The sequence below is a fragment of the Dromiciops gliroides genome, chromosome 1 (genome assembly GCF_019393635.1).
Source record: "Dromiciops gliroides isolate mDroGli1 chromosome 1, mDroGli1.pri, whole genome shotgun sequence".
NCBI classification, from domain to species: domain Eukaryota; kingdom Metazoa; phylum Chordata; class Mammalia; order Microbiotheria; family Microbiotheriidae; genus Dromiciops; species Dromiciops gliroides.
Window position 1 is genome coordinate 558920872 of NC_057861.1, and position 5403 is coordinate 558926274.

Sequence of the window (5403 nt, forward strand, 5' to 3'; positions counted from 1 at the left end):
GGACCACAAAAGATCAGTGGGGGAAAGGCTTCTCTAGCTCCCTATTCAGTTCATGATCCCTATGTTATGTGTAGTCTTCACCCTAGGGCTCATTAGGAAAGAGAACTCCTTTAGAGGTACATCCTGTTCTGTCTTAGAGACAATCAAAAGAGACTAATTCTACTTATGAGATAAGAGGACAAAGAGAAACAGAGTGTATCCATATTAAATGATCTGAGCATGCTCCAAAGACCTAAAAGTATATAACATTTTTTCTTATTTTTTTAAGTCCATCCATTTGTTTTTCTTTGTTTTATTTTGTTTTGTTTTAAATAATAAGCATTTTTATTTATACTTTGGGGTTCCAATTTTTATCCCTCTTTCCCTCCCTCCCCTCCCCTCTCCCTGAGGTAGCAATCAGAAATGGGTTATACATGTATGATTATGTAAAACATTACCATATTTATCATTTTGTATAAGAAAACTTGATTAAAAGAAAAAATGAAAGTGAAAAATAGCATGCTTCAGTCTGCTCCATAAATATCAGTTCTTTCTTTGGAGGTGGATAGTATGCTTCTCAATAGTCATTTGGGATTGTCTTGGATCATTGTATTGCTGTGAAATCAAGTCATTCAAAGTTCTTCATCAAGCAATATTGCTGTCCTGTGTACAATGTTTTCTTGGTTCTGCTCACTTCACAATACATCATTTCATACATATCTTTCCAGGTCTTTCTGAAGTCACCCTGCTTGTCATTTCTTATAGCACAATAATATCCCATCACTATCATATACCAAAGTTTGTTTAGCCATTCCCGAATTGATGGACATTCCTTTGATTTCAAATTCTTAGCCACCACAAATAGAGGTGCTATGAATATTTTTATACAAATAGGTCTTTTTCTCTTTTGGGGATGTCTTTGGGATATAAACCTAGCAGTGGTATTGCTGGATCAAAGGGCATGCACAGTTCTATAGCTGTTTGGGCATAGTTCCAAATTGCTCTCCAGAATGGTTGGATCTTTTTCCACAACTCCACCAAGAGTGGATTAACATCCTAGCTTTCCCACATTCTCTCCAACATCCAAAATTTTCCATTTTTTGTTATATTTGCCACTCTGATAGATATAAGTTGATACCTCAGAGTTTTTTAAATTTGCATTTATCTGATTAATAATGCTCTAGACCATTTTTTTCATATGATTATAGATAGCTTTGGTTTCTTTGTCTGAAAACTGCCTGTTCATATCCTTTCACCATTTATCAATTGGGAAATAATTTGTATTTTTATAAATTTGATGCAGTTCTCCATATATTTGAGAAATGAGGCTTTTATCAGAGATATTTGTTTCAAAAATACTTTCTCAGACAAATACAGAATGCTTCACGAATTTGCATGTCATCCTCGCGCAGGTGCCATGCTCAACTTCTCTCCGTATTGTTCCAATATTAGGATATGTGGTGCCAAAGCAAGCACATTTTGCTCATTTTCAAAGTGCTTTTCATACGTGCAAGAGGCTGAAAGCAAACCAAGTACTCAGAGAATCTCATGATTGGGCAGAGACCTTACAGGAAATTTAGTCAAATGCCCCAAATGAATGCTCTTTCAATGTTTGCTTGAACAACTTAGATTATAGGAAATGTAAATAATATTTGAGTTTCTGAAGTTTTTTAAGGTTTGTGAAAGATTTACATGCATTTCTTCATTTGATCTTCTCCAAAATCATGTAAGGTTTGAAATATAGTTATTGTGATCCCCATTTTGCAGATGAGAAAATAAAGTTAAATGATTTTCTTGTGATCATTTAGCTAGTCAGAGTTGATATTTAATCTCAAATCTCTCCTGGTCCCACGTGTAGAGTTCTTTTTACCACACCACACAACCTCAATAGGTAGACAATTTTCAAAAAAATCTAATTATCCAAAAAATTTTACTATATATTGCAGTAAAATCTGATACCCTGGGATACCTATCCTTGATCCCAATGCTTTCCTCTGCAAGAGTATAGAATGTGTCTAATTATTCTTCAATATGACAAATTGTAAAATGCTTGGAGACAGTAAAACCTGTATTCTGAAGGATCAAAAAATAACTCAGGTAACATAAATTTTAATCCTCTTACTATCCTCATCACTTTTCTTTGGATTCTCTTTCAATTGTTGGTGTTCCCACTAAAATGTATGCCAATAACTAAATTTAATACTTCATCTATGATCTAACTAGGTTCATGTACCCAGAGGCATTATTTTCAAACAACCTAGAAATTATTCTCAAAGCTGCAATGAGCCCAGTATTTCTGTTCCTAAATATAGTCACTGTAAAGAAAAGTATATGCAATATTGTCTTGTCAGATGGCTAAACCAGGTTGAGGAAAACCGACTAACCTCAAACCCAACAATGAATTATGGGGATGATTCCCCCATGCATGTGAACATTTTCCCTGGTGGAATGGATAGATGACAACAATTTGTTCCAATGGTGATGAAAGCAGACGAAGCAAATGTTGTGGAGCACTTAGAGCTTGGTCAGACATTGAATATGCCAAGGTCATTCACTACAACCCAGGTCATTCATTGTCAGTCATCTTGACTTTTGTATTGCTATTGGATTTCAGTGACCCTGGAAAGAGTGAGGCTGATGACTTTGTGCAACTCTGTCTCACTTGAATCTGATACATGCACTAGTAAAGACATCAATCCATGATGTCATTGGCCATCTTCAAAAACAAAGGATGGATGAAAAACAAGAGGATCATATTTAACATGACTGATATCTTCCTGATCTGGACATTGTACCACCATTTATGTAGCATAATGTTTTCATATTTTTTCTTTGACATTCATATTATACTGCCAAGTTATGTTAACCTTGAAGATAATTAAAAGAATCATTTTTAACAAGTACTGATACTAGGCAATAGTTTCTTCACTTTTTTTGCAATTACTTTTTTATTCTAATAATAAACATTTTTATTTATAGTTTTGGGTTCTGATTTTTCTCCCTCTTTCCCTCCCTCCCTTCCCCTCTCCCTGAGGTGGGAAATATTCACATATGGGTTATTCATGTATGATTATATAAAACATTACCATATTTGTCTCTTCCTCTGATTAACTTGATTAAAAGAAAAAGAAATGAAAGAAAGTGGAAAATAGCATCTTTCAGTCTGTTCCATCAATATCAGTTACTTTTCTGTAGGTGGATTGTATGTTTCATCAATAGTCCTTTGGGGTTGTCATGGATCATTGTATTGTTGAGAATAGTCAAGTCATTCACAGTTCTTCATCAAACTCTTGCATATTTCCTTGATGAAGTGTTATTATTGTATTGACTCTTCTTTCATGTTCCTTTAGAATGTGATATGATCTTCCATTTTCTAGGTGTAAATAAAGAAAAGATATTTCTCTTTTTTTTTTTTTTTTTTTTTTTTTAGTGAGGCAATTGGGGTTAAGTGACTTGCCCAGGGTCACACAGCTAGTTAAGTGTTAAGTGTCTGAGGCCGGATTTGAACTCAGGTACTCCTGATTCCAGGGCCGGTGCTCTATCCACTGCGCCATCTAGCTGCCCCAAGAAAAGATATTTAATTTGGGTTTATTAGGTCATATCTCTGTTAACTAAAATTGTATGCCTGATCTGTTCCTTTCCTAATCATTATTCACAAATATTTTGATATTTGAAGCCATGAAATGGTGTTTCTGAACTTCTTCCTAGTGAATTCTCAAAATAAATTCCTAAATACCTCCTTTACAGTTCTCTTTCTCTATCTCTCTCTGTCTCTGTATCTGTCTGCCTGTCTTTCTCTATCTCTCTGTCTCTCTCTGTCTGTCTCTGTCTATGTTTCTCTGTCTCTGTCTCTGTCTCTGTCTCTGTCTGTCTCTTCCTCTGACAAAGATGACAGAAAAGATAATTGCTAGAAGGCCTATGGGATGACAGATACATTAATGCACTGCTTATTGATTTTTCCTTTTCAAAAAAAAATTTCATACAATTTTTAACGCCAAAAAAGTTTCCATAGCATTTACACTTTCTCTAACACTCAGACCTTTCCAAATAACATATTTTTAATGACAAAAATAAAAGAAAATAGGGGATAAAATCAGCAAAACTGATCAACAAATCTAGAAGTATAACCATACGTCCAATGTACATCACTTGTGGACTTCCCACCTTTGCAAAAAAGTTGAGATATGAATAACTTTTGATATTTTTTCTTTTGAGCAACATTTGTTCTTTGTAATTTTGCAAATTTAACTTGATTTCTTTGTGGCTGTTCTTTCTATTCACATTTTTGTAGTCATTAAATATATCATTTCATTGGTCTGTTTACTTTTCTCTGTATCAGCTCATGTAGATATTTCTATGCTAATCTGTATCAATAATCATCATTTCATATAGCACAGTAATATCCCATTATATTCATGTACCAACTTTTGTTTAACCATTCCCCAGGAAAAGTAATTTATATAAAAAAATCTTTGCAATTATACTCCCATCACCAAATTATTTAAATCTTTTAAGGAAACAATGACTCTCCTCAGCATATATTTTAAAGAATTCACAGAGAGAGGAAAAGGACAAATATACACCCCATTTGGGGTTTTGGTGTTAATCTTTGGATTTTTGTTTTTGGCAAAGACATTGGAGTGTTTTGCCGTTTTTTTTTTTTGTTGTTGTTGTTTTTTTGGGTTTTTTTAGGCAATGGGGGTTAAGTGACTTGCCCAGGGTCACACAGCTAGTAAGTGTCAAGTGTCTGAGGCCGGATCTGAACTCAGGTACTCTTGAATCCAGGGCTGGTGCTCTAACCACTGTGCCATCTAGCTCCCCCTTTGCTGTTTTTTCTGACTCATTTTACGGATTCTGAGGCAAACAGGTTTAAATACTTTGTTCATCATCAAGTAGCTAGTAACTGTCTGAGGCCAGATTTGAACTCAGGAGGAGTCTTTCCTACTTCAAACCTGGCACTCTATGCACTGTATCACCCAGATATCCTAAAAGAGGTATACAAGGAAGAACTTTTCAAGTGAAAAGAAAAAGGGTGGAAGGAGAGCTGGTAATGCTTAAACCTGACTCACATCAAAATTGGTTCAAAGAAGGAAAAACAACAACAACAACAAAATATATATATATATATATGTGTGTGTGTGTGTACTCAATTGGTAATAGAAATGTATATTACCCAACAAGGAAGGAAAAGGAGATTAGGGGTGTGTTTGTGTGTATTTGTGTGTTTGTGTGTGCATGTATGTGTGTGTGTGTGATAAAAGTAAAAACAGAAGAAAAAAAAGTCTGGAGATAAGTGCATAGTTCATAATGATAATTATGAATGTGAATGGAAAGAACTCACCCATAAAATGGAATTAGAAGAATAGCTTAGACACTAGAATTGAACAATATATTGGTTATAAAACACACTCTTAATTCAGAGAG

At 34.5% G+C, this 5403-nt stretch overlaps 1 non-coding gene across 1 annotated transcript; it reads right to left on the reverse strand.

The window, feature by feature from the left end:
• Window positions 1–1346: 1346 nt before the first annotated feature.
• LOC122737663 lies at window positions 1347–1455 on the reverse strand. The gene has a single exon (XR_006354472.1). It is a non-coding gene; the product is annotated as a U6 spliceosomal RNA (small nuclear RNA).
• Between the last annotated feature and the right edge of the window lie 3948 nt (window positions 1456–5403).